This window comes from Rhinopithecus roxellana, chromosome 17, assembly GCF_007565055.1.
Source record: "Rhinopithecus roxellana isolate Shanxi Qingling chromosome 17, ASM756505v1, whole genome shotgun sequence".
NCBI lineage: Eukaryota > Metazoa > Chordata > Mammalia > Primates > Cercopithecidae > Rhinopithecus > Rhinopithecus roxellana.
Genome location: NC_044565.1, coordinates 106,082,395 through 106,098,957, shown reverse-complemented (window position 1 = coordinate 106,098,957; position 16,563 = coordinate 106,082,395). Strand labels below are relative to the sequence as shown.

At 39.4% G+C, this 16,563-nt stretch overlaps 1 long non-coding RNA gene across 1 annotated transcript; it reads left to right on the top strand.

Moving 5' to 3' along the window:
* The first annotated feature begins 1,108 nt into the window (after positions 1-1,108).
* Positions 1,109-15,098, top strand: LOC115894301. Its single transcript, XR_004054404.1, has 4 exons — positions 1,109-1,337; positions 6,809-6,933; positions 13,256-13,344; positions 15,076-15,098. It is a non-coding gene; the product is annotated as an uncharacterized LOC115894301 (long non-coding RNA).
* The last annotated feature ends 1,465 nt before the right edge of the window (positions 15,099-16,563 follow it).

Sequence of the window (16,563 nt, the reverse complement as noted above, 5' to 3'; positions counted from 1 at the left end):
GAGTAAAATAAAACTACAGCAAAGATTCAGAATCACTATCTGTTTATTATTTTATTTTCAGAGACACATTAAACTTTTTTATTTTTATTTAAAATACTTTTACTGGCTGGGTATGGTGACTCATGCCTATAATCCCAGCACTTTGGTAGGCCAAGGTAGGCCTGACCTGATGTCAGGGGTTTGAGACCAGCTTGGCCAACATGGCAAAACCTCAACTCTACTAAAAAATACAAACAAACAAACAAAAAATTAGCTGGCATGGTGGTGTGCACCTATTGTCCCAGCTACTCCAGAGGCTGAGGCAGGAGAATCGCTTGACCCAGGATGTGGAGATTGCAGTGAGCCGAGATCCTGCCACTGCACTCCAGCCTGAGTGACAGAGCAAGACTCCATTTCATAAATAAATGAATAAATAAATAAATAAGAAATACTTTTACTTCCTTGATGTAAAGACATTAGGCTCTGCTATAGTCTGATTGTTGGTATCTCCTTAAATTCAAATGTTGAATGAAGTCTTAACCCCCATGGTGAAGGTATTAAGAGAGGGGGTTAGGGGGAGATGACTAGGTCCTAAGAACAGAGCCTGAAAGAATAAGATTAGTGCCCTCATAAAAGAGCCCCTAGAGAACTAGTTAGTCCCTTCTGCCATGTGAGGTTACAGAGGCAAAGCTGCTGTCCATGAAGGAAGGAGGCCCTCACGGACTCTGTCGTTGCCTTGATCTTGGATTCCCCAGTACAGAACTGTGAGAATTAAATTTCTGTCATTTCTAACCCACCAGTCTATGGTATTTCGTTATAGTAACCTAAACAGACTAAGGCAGGCTCATTTGATGGAAAGAAGAATAAAATAAAAGGGCAGGATCCAGGGTTTGTGAACATTAAAAATAAATGTAATTTCAGGGTTTAGCTTCAAGACAGTCTTTTTAGGTCATGTGCTACTTCCATATAATTGCTCTTACTGGAGACATACAGGTGATAAGATATAGAAATTTGAAGAAATAATCTAGGAAATTTAGTCTCAGAATTTGTTTTGTTAAGTGGAACTAAACTCATTAAAATTGAGTTTCATAATAGTTTACTGGATTCGTTCTATGACTGTTTCTTTTTCAGAAGAGATAAAATGTTCTACAGGAATCCAAGCTTGTCACTCACTCAGGCCCTCACCTGGTGGCAGTAGGTTAGAGGAGACGGCTTGTTCCAGAGCCTGGTTCTCAGCTTCGCAATCTGTAGATGGTTCATTCTAGCCACATGTGCAAGGATGTGATATTAACTAGAGTACACATTGATTACTTGAACTTCCTTGAAATATCATTTTCAAGACAAGACTACTAAGGACTGTGAGTACATTCTCTCAATACTATAATAATACTAATAATGATATCTTACGTTTTTGAGGTTTTAGGAGACACTAGACCCTGTTGTGAGTACTTTACATGTATTGACCCATTCGTTCCTCACTTTGACATTGTGGACCAGGGCTTTCATGACAGCTATCTTACCAGATGATTAGACTAGGGCAGGCAGAGGTAAAGTAACTTGGCAAAGGTTACAATAAATGACAGAGCTAAGATACAGTCCCTGGCAGTCTGATCCCAAAGCCTATGCTCTCACTACCGTTTGAATTGTCTATAGCAGTTTCTACGGCACATGAACTCAAAGTATCGGTGGCCAAAATACCAGACATAGATGTTAGTGATTGTGGAGCTCTTCTAGGCAGTTATCCTTCAAGGGATGACTTCTGGGGTATGGCCTCCTACTGTGTAGTCAGTTCATCATTTATAAATTATTGCCTTCTGTTAATGATGGCTAGGGCTCTATGATACATTTGTATCTAACAATGTTTTAGCAGAACATATACATGATCTGATAAGATTGTGTGCCATTGATAAGTCTGTGCCTTATGGCTGTATGGAGGCTGAGGTAAGCAATGCAAGGTCATCATGCAAGCCCCCTGGATGTGCCATCAGTGAGGCATGAACACCTGGAGGCCCTGAAAAGCCTGTGAGGCACTGTGAGGAACTGGCTTTTACCCTGAGTTCATACAGCATCACAGGTTTTGGAGCCCAGGTCCAGGTCACTCTTGTTGTTGTAAGAATAGACCATGGAGGCTCAAGGGCAGAAGCTGGGAGACCAGTGAAAAGCCGTCGCTATAATCTAGGTGAGGTTCAATGGTGCCTGGACCAGGGAGGCAGTGGAGGAGAAGGTGGAGATGTGTTTTGAATTTGAACGGGAATAAGGTGGAAGAAAAAGAGAAGGAGCCAAGCATTCGGGCCTGCCCATCTGGAATGCAGCTTCCAGTTAGAAAGGGAGTCATGTGTATTAGCAGGATGAGCCTGGAGCCAGACTGCTCCGGCTTAATTACTGATTCTGTTATTTACTTCCCGCAACCTCGGGCAAGTTACTTTTCTGTGCATCAGTTTCCTCATCTATAAAGTGGAATTACTGATAGTACTTCTTTACAGTGTGGTTGTAATGGTTTCATCAGTTACCATACATAAAACAGGTAGAAAATATTGTAAACATTGCAATAACATTTACATTTATTGTTTACTGAGATGGGGAAGACTGTATGGGGGTCTTTTTTTTTTTTTTTTTTATTATACTTTAAGTTCTAGGGTACATGTGCATAACGTGCAGGTTTGTTACATATGTATACTTATGCCATGTTGGTGTGCTGCACCCATCAACTCGTCAGCACCCATCAATTCATCATTTATATCATGTATAACTCCCCAATGCAATCCCTCCCTCCTCCCCCCTCCCCCCTCCCCATGATAGACCCCAGTGTGTGATGTTCCCCTTCCCGAGTCCAAGTGATCTCATTGTTCAGTTCCCACCTATGAGTGAGAACATGCGGTGTTTGGTTTTCTCTTCTTGTGATAGTTTGCTAAGAATGATGGTTTCCAGCTGCATCCATGTCCCTACAAAGGACGCAAACTCATCCTTTTTTATGGCTGCATAGTATTCCATGGTGTATATGTGCCACATTTTCTTAATCCAGTCTGTCACAGATGGACATTTGGGTTGATTCCAAGTCTTTGCTATTGTGAATAGTGCCGCAATAAACATACGTGTACATGTGTCTTTGTAGTAGACTAATTTATAATCCTTTGGGTATATACCCAGTAGTGGGATGGCTGGGTCATATGGTACATCTAGTTCTAGATCCTTGAGGAATTGCCATACTCTTTTCCATAATGGTTGAACTAGTTTACAATCCCACCAACAGTGTAAAAGTGTTCCTATTTCTCCACATCCTCTCCAACACCTGTTGTTTCCTGACTTCTTAATGATTGCCATTCTAACTGGTGTGAGATGGTATCTCATTGTGTTTTGATTTGCATTTCTCTGATGGCCAGTGATGATGAGCATTTTTTCATGTGTCTGTTGGCTGTATGAATATCTTCTTTTGAGAAATGTCTGTTCATATCCTTTCCCCACTTTTTGATGGGGTTGTTTGTTTTTTTCTCGTATATTTGTTTGAGTTCTTTGTATATTCTGGATATTAGCCCTTTGTCAGATGAGTAGGTTGCAAAAATTTTCTCCCATTCTGTAGGTTGCCTGTTCACTCTGATGGTAGTTTCTTTTGCTGTGCAAAAGCTCTTTAGTTTAATTAGATCCCATTTGTCAATTATGGCTTTTGCTGCCGTTGCTTTTGGTGTTTTAGACATGAAGTCCTTGCCAATGCCTATGTCCTGAATGGTACTACCTAGATTTTCTTCTAGGGTTTTTATGGTATTAGGTCTAACATTTAAGTCTCTAATCCATCTTGAATTAATCTTCGTATAAGGGGTAAGGAAAGGATCCAGTTTCAGCTTTCTACTTATGGCTAGCCAATTTTCCCAGCACCATTTATTAAATAGGGAATCCTTTCCCCATTTCTTGTTTCTCTCAGGTTTGTCAAAGATCAGATGGCTGTAGATGTGCGGTATTATTTCTGAGGACTCTGTTCTGTTCCATTGGTCTATATCTCTGTTTTGGTACCAGTACCATGCTGTTTTGTATGGGGGTCTTTTTGAGAGAAAAATTATTGATGCAATACTGCTTCCGTCGTAGCTCATCATTGATGTGTCTGCCAGCCTTATATGTCTGTGAGCCCCTGGGGAAGCTTAGGGGGTCTCATTCTAGGAAAACACTTTGTGCAGCCCCTGGAATGGAGGAAAGTCTCCAGCATGCCTGCTAAGAATGTACAGTGTTGGAGAAGCCCTGGTGGTCCAGGAGATAGCTTGAGGGGGAGGCTTAACTTCTTTCTTGTCTTATCAGTCCCTAAGATATCATGAACAGGAAAGGGAGGAAAAAAAAGTCTTTTTCCTTTACCAGTCTTAGGTTATTTGCTGGGGCCCTGCAAATCAGACTGACAAAAGTCAGCGTAACAGGAGAAAAACAGATTATTCAGATTATTATCCTGTGCAGGGTACAAGGAGGAATCTTAGTGAAGAGTAGCACAAAGAGATGGTTAGAACTTGGGCTTACATAGCATCTCAGCAAAGAGCAATGCCTTTGTAGTGGTGACAAGACCTTTAGCCTTCCGAGGCGGAAGGTTAACACATGGGGGCACTCATGGAGTAACCTTTGCTTGTACAGGTCCATCTCAGTGTGGCTGTTTTGTTCTTTTCATAGCCAGAAAACTTCCCTGTGAAAGGAATTGATGGAAGTTCTCATTTCTCAGGAGTTTCTGCTTTTACTCAGATAAGGGTTGTGCCGGGAAGGCACATGCATCTGTTGGGTCTCATTTGCCTCCAGTTCAAAATAACGCTTATGCCAAAGTGGTTTATGTTGGGGTGGCATATTTTGATCCTCAACAAAAGTAACATTAAAAAAATTGAAACATTGTACTTGCCACAGGCATTCATTTCAACACACCCCAATGCAATAACATTTAAACTCTCACTGTGATAAGGGGCCCTCGATCTGAAATCAGACTAGGTTGATTTTGCATCTCAGTTTTGCTTCTTGATCCATGTGTGACTTCAAGTGGATTGAAAGGCTATTCTAAGTACATTTTGCTGCCGAAATTGAACATAATAATATTGAATGCCCTATGGGGTTACAATAAGGACTAAATGACAATGTATATAAAGACCTTATAGTGTTTGGCATATAGTAAGTGTTTGATACATATAAATTTTAATTTTTGTTATTATTATGTCAATTCTCCTACTAAGACAGACACTATGAAGGATGTTCATTTGAAGCCAAATCCGATGGTATATTCTCTCTACTACGCATGGGAGGAAGAGCTAACAAGTTATAAACATTTTACTTTTTAGAAATAGGATGCCATCTATTTAACTGCCCTCGCTGCTTTTGACAACCTTTGCAAACCATTGATGGAGACCAAATCAAAGACAGAATCCCTGTGCATGATGGAGGAGCAGCACCTGAATCAATCTGGTACCTTTCAGAGGCTACCAGGCACAGAGAAAGCTTAGCCTTCATGGCTCACTGGTGTTGAAAAAAAATCTTGAAGCTCATCTTGTGCAAACTCCTCATTTCACCTTTGAGAAACTAATCTGGAGAGATTAAATATTGTGCTTTGGGTCACACAGAAGTGTTAAGACCAGAACACTTGTTCTGTGATACCAAGTAAAGTTGGGGACCATTCTTCTCCATCACTGGTTCTCAAATGGTGGTCCCTGATCTAGCAGCATCAGCCTCACCTGGATGGGAAGTGATTAGAAATACAAGGTCTTAGTTTTATCTTAGGGCTGTTGAAGGAGAAACTGTTGGGGTCAGGCACAGGAATCTGTGTGAAAACAAGCTCCAGGTAATTTTGATGCATAAGCATATTTGAAAAGTACTACTACTCTTTGTTGTGTTTACACTTATCATTTTTCCAACCTATTAATATATATTTCTGCATATTGAGATAGAAATGTAAGGAAGCCTGAATATACACACAAAAAGAAGAAAAAGTAGAGATCTTTTGGTAGTATCCAAGACACACACATACACACACTTTTGTTTTCCCACAGAAGACAAGTTATCTATTTATTTTACCATCTTTAGGTCTCACTACTAAGAGAGCAGCTCTCTTCTGTGACTTATTGCAAAGATACAAGTACATTCCCAGTTTCAATATTATTGGCTGGATGTAGTAATGACTATTGGCTCTTCCAAACATGTAAACATAAATACACCAGAGAAGGCAGAAAGTGTATTTGTTTGAGAAATATTATTGTTTGGTCCAACTATTTTATTATTTTTCTCCAAAGATATGACAACATGAAAAAGTAATGTGAGAGTGCCAGGAAATTGATGTTTCATGGCAAAGCCAACAGTCTCTGGAATGCTTAAATCATGTTACGTAGAGCTGTTACTTCCTTCTCCCTGAGCATCTGTAGGTGGTGCATGAAAGCTGTTGAGTGTAATATAATAATGATTTTTCATAGGTCTTTCTGGACAGATCTTTCTCACTCATCATCAAACTCTATAAAAGTGCCTGGTGATATTGTAGCTCCTGGAGTGTTTTGATTATTTTGTATGAAACTTTATAGCCAAAGCATTGGGTTTCTAACACTCTCACAACAAAAGAATAAAATAGTTTGATTATTTTATAAAAAGTTTGAGATGAGCTGGTTTAGGGCATTGATAGTCCTTGGAAAACATTGCTAGGCTTCTACAGGATTATTGTCACAATTTGGGGTAATGGAGCCAAATTAAAATTGGTAATTTTAAGGCTTAAATTGGAGTTTCAATCTTAAGGAGGGATTTTGGATGTGGATCATTGATTATGGGAAGAATTACATATATTTTCAGCCTTCTAACCACTTCACACATGGTAATCATTATTCTTCCTCTTTCTCAGAATCTTCATCATCACCATCATTAACATCATCACAGCTGACATTTACTGAACATGAGCAATGTGGTAGGCACTGCAGTAAGAGTTTTCATGTGTCTACTCATGTAATCCTCAATGGAACCTTAAAGGTGAGTAATGTCATTGCCCATTTTATAGATTAAGGAACTTAAACAGAAGGATAAGATTAAGTAACCTAGGATCAGAGGGGTAGGGAGCAATGCTCAGGATAGAAGTCCAAGATGTTTGTCTCTAGAGCACTCTCTTGACCTCTGTATGCTGCTGTTTTTTCATTTCTTTAAACCTGATGTCACTGCTAAATTATGTGTGATTATTTCCTCTATATGAGAAAACAAGGCTGAGAAAGAGGAGAAGCCTTGTTAAGGTCATAGGGCCAGCAAGTGGAAGGCTGGTCTGTGTGGGCCATTTGCAGTCCCTGCACTGTCTTTCACAGTGCCTCACACACACTTTTGGTGTCTTGTGTTTTTCTGTGTCTTGCCTTTGGCTCCAGTGTGTGGTGATTTTCACAACATTTGTCCAAGAACCATCTAGTCTTCTAACGTTCTGGCCTTTTCAAGTGAAGAAATAGAGAATGTGGCTGAATACTGAGACTGTGCTAAGAAAGATAATACAAAACTTCTGATTCCATCAATAATTATGTTGTAGAATGTGCGACTAATAGTCCAGAGGGAACAGAAAGCTCAGTTCCAGTTTGACTCCCTGCTGTTTATTCCTGTGTGATGGCAGGTTGCTCATTAAATCAATCTCTGCTTGGATTTATAATGGTTGCCAACAGATACACTTGATATTACCTTTTAAAATAATAAGTAAGTGAGTAAGTACTGTCAACTAGTAGACATTCACAAATATGTTTTGGACAAAATAATGACCTTAGACCATTTCGCTTCAACCCTCTTTCTGCAGAAAGTGAGATACATATGACTTGCAGAGGTGTGGTGAGAATTAGTCTGTACACCTAAGGTGTAGAGCCCAGGATTTGTTACCGAAGAGGCACTCAAAAATGGCAACTACTGTTTGCTATCAGCAACTGATTGCCTCAGAGTGTAGGTTATCTAGTGTCTCTGTCTTTGAATACAAAGACTGAGTGTGGGAGAATGTTTATTCATTTAAATTTAGCTTTCTAGTGTTTTACTTTACAACTTCTCAAGCCCAGCTAATAATCCACTTTCCCATTAGCTGGATAACTCTGAGGAAGTAGGATTGTGTCCCTTTCTCCCTCAAATTCTGCACAAGCCAGTAATAAGACTCCACAGATTTCTAAGTGTCAGTACCCTCCGATTGCTACTGTGTCTCTGTGGTCTATCACAGAAATTGGGCCAACTTTATCTCTGATAATTAAGCCTCATCACTGGGTCCCTGCCACCCTGAAATAGCATCATTTCTATTGAAATCAGAACAACCAGATCAATGGCAAAATCTCTCATCATCATTTCAAGGCTACGTAAACTAGTCACTGAGAGCTCTTCAGAGACGCTGGGAAGACTCTCGCCAATCTGTTTCTCTTTGCTATGGGGTCAGGTTAGGAGGTAGCTAAGTGTGTTGCATATGAGAGGTCCACTCTCCCACGTCCATCTACTTAAGCCTCCAGTTTCCTTTATTTACCATATGCTAAGGAAGCTTCCCTCTCAACTCTGCTTACAGGCCACCATAGATGCAGGCTTCAACTAATCAAACAACCAAACCATTAGAGCTGCTCCCAGCTATGTGAGCTAAACAACAAATCCCAAATTTTTGAGGTAGTACATCCATGTTTCTCGTTCTTTCTCCCTATGCACACACACACACACACACACACACACACACACACACACACATATATATGTGCAGTGTCTTCCTTGAGAATATGTTCCATAATTCTTTTCCCATTTATATAAGAATATACATTACATGATTTATATATTAATATCATATATAAGTAAAATATATGCTATGTTAAAATATGTATACATACATGTATATAATAATAAATAATATTTAGGAGTATTAAATTAACAAGATCTTCCATTCCCTGGAGTGGTGATTAGACACCTAGAGACTCATAGGCGAATAAGCGATTGACAACCCTGAAGCAGAGGGGGTGTGAGGAACTGCTGTGGGATCTGAAGTCATGGAAGAAGGGCCACCTGAAGGCAGCTGCAGTTGTGAAACGTCATGGCTGCTACCAGAGGCGTGGTACAGGAGGAAGCAGGAAATAATGCCCTACTCTCTGTCTTCTGTCTTCTGGTCTTTTGGTGATCACTCGCTGGCTGAAACCAATTGGAAATCAACCAGCAAGGGAGCCCTGGTGATGCCCTTTGTGTAGATCAGCCTCCCAGGAAATACAGAAAGATAGAAAAGATTGGCAAATGATCTAGAACAGAACTATGCAAATGGAGAATAACCAGCAATACATTAAAAAATCAGAGTCAATGTACAATGTCCCGAGTTTACATTTCAGAGGCTCATACATTGTAATTCTCATCAGTGAAACAAGAAATGAAACTTTATTTGGAATTTGTCTAAGACTTGTAAAGTTACTTTTTGACCAAGGAAAATCTTATTGCTTCCTGGACATAACTGAAGGTAGGCATTGCTCCCACAGCTGTAAACTTTCTAATTCCCCCCATCCCCACTGTATCGAGAAAACATTAATCTAGGCATTTTTATGCATTTCTGTTTCTGCCATGCCCACTGGGATAAAGGGGTAAAGACACATGTGTTGAGGGAATTTCCAACTCCATGCTTAAATTACTTCTTTTTTCTATCTCTTTAAATTCATGCCTTTTGGAAATCATATTCCCGGAAGTATCCAATTTTCATCTTTAATAAAATTGTGGTTAAGAGATATTTGCTTGTTTATGGTAACTGATAGTATAAATCTATTTGAGCATTGTAATGTTCATAAACTCTTCTCTTTGATACTGTTCAAGTATTACAGGTGTCCTTCCTTACCAGTTTTGTAACCCCACGTAGAGCTCTGTTAATATTTTATTTATACAAGGGCGTGAGTCCACAACCCTTTGGTGGTCAGACCACCCTCGGTATGGAAAGTATTGTTATAATAAGAGATATGTTTACATATGGCATTTCTTAGACCTTGGTAGGGATAGTGATCTTCAATAAATAGAAGTATATACTGAAACAGAAATTAACAGACTATATAATTATGAACGTTTTTACACATATAAACATTATGCGTTAACTTGGTAATTTGGGGTAATCTAGATATATAGGAAACCTAAAGCCTCATCTGTAATTCCACTATTGGGATGTTCATTATTAACATTTTTGTATGTATTATGTCAGTGCTTTTTTTCTTGATGTACATATAGTTTATATATATATATATTTCTATGTCTGTATTTTATAAAATCTATATATCTTACATATATCGATACATATATGTGATATAACATTGATATCAGTTTGGATTTTTTTCTAATTAATATACTATTTGTATATATTTTAAATAATCTACAATGTAATCTTTAGTGATTTCATGTTGTTGCATTATTTTAACTAGTCATAATTTATAACCAATTTCCTATTTAAAAAATTGTAAATAGTAGTCTGTCAAGCCCCTTAATTTTAGAAAAAAATTCTGTGCATTTATAATAAATACTTTGAAGTATAATTGCCTGCAAGTGTACTTACTGAGTTAAAACATTGCATGGATTATTTATTTTTAAAAGTTTTATGTACCAATGTAAAAGAAATACAATCAGTTGCTATGTCTGCATTCATCATAGATATTTTTGTATGCATTGGATATGAAAAGTGTCAGAAGGTTTGAAACCCTGATGGATTATTCTGGGCAGAACATTTTCTTTTTTGACAGAATGGTTGGCTTCTTGGTCCTGTCTCTCTGCTTCATTGAACAGGAGCGCCTGTTCTGTTTGACTTCATCCATTTTGAAGTTTCAAATGGTCACAGCCTCTAAGACAGAGTGACAAAAGGCCATCAATCAGCATAAATTGGTGCTCATTCCACAGGTCTGATCCTGGGTTTGGAGAGACTGTCACTGGCCATTCCTTGGGGTGTAAATTTGTCCTTCATATTGATGTAGCTAGTCCAGAGGCAGCAGGTCTTGGTGCATGGTAAGGATTCTAACATTAAGTGCATTTTTAAAAACCTGACACACATGCATGCGGCTTGAATTTTGAGAGCACCCTGCTTTCTCCTAGAAATGCTGTTCACTTGTTAGCAGGTCGATATTGTTCTTGAAAGTATTGATTTTCACTGAGCATACAACCATCCCTGTATGCCTCCTTCTAGGAAGAAACCATGCAGAGCTCGGATATTAATTTTGTGGTTGTCTTTTAAAAAAATTATTACCTTTGAGCGTCCAAAGGCTGAGCTGGAGAAGCAGCATTAAAATCAATGCCAAAAAAAGAGCTTCTGGGTAGACCTTATGTTTGGCAATAGTAGAAGCAACTAAACAGCTTTTGTTTTGAAGGAGTATAAAGAAAAATAATAATCTTTTCTGCATACACTACTACCCATTCCTTCTGGGGAGAATGTCTTTAGTGGTGATGTAAGAGAGCAGATGCATGGCATGTAAGTGCATTACAGAATTTTCCTAAATGCTTCCTCTAAGCTGTCTGAGAGAAGGGCTTTCAGGATGACTGACTTCCCATTCTGACTAGTGTAGGTTTGAGCTAGCAGTTCGCTGAGTGTGCTCTCTCTCTTTTCCTCCTTCCCTCTTTCTATCTGTTCCCCTCTCTGTCTCTGCTCCACTTCTCTCTCATCCTTCTCTCCCTATTTCTTCCTTCTGTTTTTTCTTTCTTCTACTTTATTTTTTGATTTTTAAAAATTGCAAACGTAATACACGTTAATCACGTTAATTGTGGAAAATTTAGAAATGCAGAAAATTATAAAGATGGGAATTAGCAAAATCATCTGTAATCCCACTTCACAGAATGAAATGCTTCATGTTGATGGGAGTGGAAAGGATTGTGTGTGTATGTGTGTATGCACAGCCATGTTTGCACACATACATACACATACACAGGTATCCATATATAATTAACCAAGCTGGCTAGCATTAATTTTTTGTTAATAAGACCAATCTGGTTGTTCTTAACTAGTAATTCTCTTTTAAGATATGGAATGTTGTCAATGGAAAGTGTTTTTGCTACTGAAAAATTAAAAGCTGATGCAATTTCTGAAAATACATTTCCAAAGAGTGATGTAGAGTCTTTTCTGTTTTGAGTATTCTTTTGAAAGTGCTCGAGGAGGAAGGTAGGTAGTCTCAAAATATCTCTATCAAAGGACCGCCTTGCTCCCTATTCCTGTGTCCCCCTGCCCTCCAGGGCAGATGCCGCTACTGTGCTATAGGAAAAGGCTCCAAAGGGGTCATTAAGAAATTGCAGTTAAAGTTAAAGATGTTTAGAATGTGTTCAAGAGTAAAAATTGATTTGGAGACTTGGAAGTATTAAAAATTATCTTAAGCCAGAGAGGCAGGCTCCAAGCACTATAATGGCCCAAAGGAGGATCTGCTCGGGACAGAGAATGCACAACTAAGAAATAGCACCTCTTACAGAAAATGCTTGGGACCGCCATCTCTCCCTTCATCGTCAACCAGTCATGCAGCCTGCCCAGGTGGTCTGAGCTGGGGACTGGCCATGCCTTTTGCTGGCCTGTGCTATTTAAAATAAAGAGACATAAAAAGAAGGCAGATACATGTATGCAACCATCAGAGGTTGAAATGTGGCAACTGATACAGTGATCTTACTCTGGGATTGCTGTATTTTTGTTTAATTGTAAATATGAGCAGGAGAGAAATTCCCATGCCTAGACTCAAATAGCGATTATTTTCAAAGCTATTACTGTTTTCTCTCAGTAGATGGCACTGTTTTGAATGAGTACATTTTGGTTGAGATCAATTGGAAAAGTGAACAGAATAAGGCTACTTGGAATGAAGAAGAATGCATTGTCATATACTCCAAAGCTTTGCTACCAAAGAGAGAAATAGCATAGTAGCAAAAGTATGTTTTCTAGCTCTTAAATCAGCACTATTTCACAGAAATATATTGGGAGCTACATATGTATTTTTAAAGTTTTATAAAGAAACATTGAGATAAGTAACATAAAAGGTGAAATTACTTTTAATAAAGTATTTCCTTCAACCCAATATATCAAAAATACGAAAAATTCAACATGTAATCAATAATATAATTATTAATGAAATATTTTACATTCAGATGGCTAGCATTTCAAGTCCTCAATAGCCAGTAGCTAATATGATATTATAGTACTCAATCTGGCTGGTTACTCCTCTTTTTCTCCCTTCTTTCCTGAAAAGAGGTGTGATTTTCCAGAAAACTGGCCTGAACAGACTCCATGTTTGTACTTTGTAAGAGGAAATTGTTGTGTTGAATTTCATCCTTGCTAAAGTAGGGTCTTTGACCATGCAGGAAGATGTATGTACTAATGGCACTTTTGGTCCTATAGCAGACTACAATGCTAGCATCTGGGATAACTACTAGAATGTTCTCTGCCATCCACTAAGCATCGAATCCCTCCAGACACTGTTACAACAGGTAAGAATTGTCCTTGTATTTATAAAAAAGCTGAATTAAGCAAAAAGTTTGAAGAGACACCGTGTGGCTTGCGTCTTTCTCCATACGTTTCTTTCCCTTTAGTCCATTCCATTGACATTTGTAAAGTTCCAAACTGCCTCCCAAAGTTTGTCAGGTGCTGAAGACGCACAAAAGAAAAAGGCCGCTTCCCAGAAGATCACAGTGCTATGGGGGAGTGGACAGGTAAGCAGACAATTACACAGAATGACGTAAATGCTATTAAAACATGTTCAAGAAATAATAAGGGTTAAGAAAATGCACATACTTTCAGATAGAGGGTGCTTGTGTTAGGAGATGGGGAAGTGAGGTAAGTGTTCTGAAGGGTTTGGTGTCTGAGCTGAGTCACTGAAAGATGAGTAGGGCCACAGGACTTGGAAGATGGCATGTTCAGTTCAGGGAGGGTGAGGATGCACCAGGCAAGGCCAGCATAAGCACTGCCTGGAGGTGTGAGAGGGCATGGTATGTTTATAGAACTACAAGGAATTGAGGTTTTCTGGTGTGTCTAGAGCGGCAAGAGATGGACGATGCCTGGATCATCAAAGGCCTTGTATTTTATGCCAAGGCATTAAATTCAATATTGAAGACTAAAAGGATTAAATAATTTTTATTAGAGGAATGATATGGGTAGGTTTCAATTTCAGAAAACTCACAGTACCTTTGGTGTGGAGAACGGAATTGAAGGGGACAGGATGAGGTATGGAGACTCAGGTTTTGGGCTTTTAGCAGCAACTCTAGGAGGAATTACGAGAGCCTGACATACAGCAGTAGCCACAGGGATGAATTCCTCTTGTATTTGAGAGAGATTTGGGGAACAAGATTAATAGGAAGGGGTGATTTGCTGCATAGGAGGGAGACCAGCACTAAGGAGAGAAAGAACTGATTCAGGCTTTATAGGCTCAGAAGTTTCTATAACTTTGGGGATGTATCCTCCAGAAAAAAGTAGTACAAAATTAAGAATTTACATGGTGATGCTGGACACATGGGTCTGGAGAACTATGGATCATAGATGCCTCTGGATGTCATTGGCACGTGGGCGAAGCCACAGGCATAGATGATACTACTCAGGCTGGAGTAGGAAGAGAAAGCTGTGGCAAGCAGTTAGAGGGGGAACAAGCATGATTACTTGCAGGTGGCTAAAAGCAAAACAAACTGGGCAAACAGGTTAGCACAAGGACCTGCCCTTTAGTAGAAAGGAACTGTTACAACAGGTTGTAACAATGTAGAGAGATTGCTATCATCCTGCTTTAGGCACAAGTAAAATTGTAGCGAAGATGCAACTGACCACAACTGATTAAATTCAAAATGGCCAAAATCTTGATCTACTGCTGAGTCTTTTATCGGAAAATGTATGACACTATTACCATAAAACTTCCATGGGGAAGCCTCTCACTTTTATCATGCACCTAATGCCATGACCAGATTGGCCACATTTAGTCAAGAAAAGGGTGGCACCCCCTGATTCTGGAAATTGCCTACCCATTACCCAGAAAATCCTTCCCCTTATTATAGAATACTCTGTGACTTAATTATGCTTACCCATATAGTGTCTGAGCCCTGACCATGTTGTGCACAGCTCATTCTTTTGAGCGCGCACACACGCTCCTCTCCTGAGTGTATGCTTGCTTCTGCTCCACAATAAAGCTTCTATACTTTCAATGTAGTCTCACTTTCAAATTCTTTTGCACTGCAAAGACAAAAAACCTGTACTGGGCTACTGACAACAGAGCTTTGGCAAATCTTTGGAAAAGCCCAACATTTGACTGTGGGAAAATGAAGAGAATTATCCAAAGTAGTGTGAGCAGGAAAGGCTCCAAGGATGTGAAGAAAATGAGGCCAGAGTGCTCTGGAGGCCAACAGGAAGGGAGTCTCCAGAATCGTGCAAGTGATGCATTTTCAGGTTTGCTACCATTTGCAACAGACAACCTACCTGCTTTCATGATCTAAAGAGGGCTTAAATGTAATTTGCAAATATCTTCAGAGAAGAAGCACAGTCTCTACAGTCTATACTGAGTTATGAGTGACTGATACCAGCTCTTCATTAGAAGGTTGTTCTTTCTTCCATTTGCCATGAACTACAGGGGTCAAAAGAAGGGTTGGCACTATCCTAGCTCCCTGTTCATTCTTCCAAATCAGCACTCTTTTATACCCCTTTGTAACGTATCGCATTTCAATGCATACATTAGGTAGAAGGTATGCAGTCTTCCACCTCCTCATTGGTGGGTGCCATTTTGACTCCTGGTCAAAATCCTCATTCATGAATGATATTGACTTCCTTAAAGTCATCATGCTTAATGGCTTCTATAGCATTGAATAAACTCTGTACTATTTCCTTCACAGTGACTTCACTTCTGTTCTGCGGCTGACATTGGAACTTCTCTTTTTGTAGCTGCGGTCCCTTATGTTTCCATTCTATTATGTAAAAACAGAAACTGATCAGGCACATGACTTCTGAGCATACTTTATTGAAACTCTGGTCCCCCTCGCTGGTCTCAGCCTGGTCTCTGGACCTGGTTACTGTCCACAGCACCATCCCTTATTCTCCTTGTTTCATTTCCCATATCACTAAGCAAAATAAGAAAATACTTCAGTTATTAGTAAGAAACTGTGTCAAATCCTCCTACACTACTCCTTTCCAGGTGCCCAGCAGATACTTTCTCATTACAGACACACACAGGAACCAGGCAGGAAATGATTACTAGGTGGTGGGGAATGGTCTTCACTGGAGGGCTGGATTTTATCCAGTGTCATTCAAATGTGAACCCTTTAAAAGACCATTTAGGTGAAACAGAGCCAGCTGGATATGATTTGTGGCTTTTACTTTCATCCCTTGTATCTTCGGCATCTGCAAATAAAAATATATATAAGTTAAATTTTGTTAGGTATTTGGAACATTGGTCCATAGTAAGTGCTGTATGGATGTATACAGAAATACATCTACTATATAGAATTTCTTTAACCTATTGGAAAAATATGCTCTTGGCTCTCTGGCCTCTCCTCACAGGAACCCAAATCATTCCAGAATGCCTCTGGGCATAGTAACTAGGATAATAGCTCAGGAAGGACCTGGGAAGTATCCAGTTCAACCTCCTCCATCTAACAGAGACAGAAACTGAAATCAGAGAGGGTAAACCACTACAAATCATCCTCTGATTGTGGTCCCTCGAGTTTCCCATATCACGG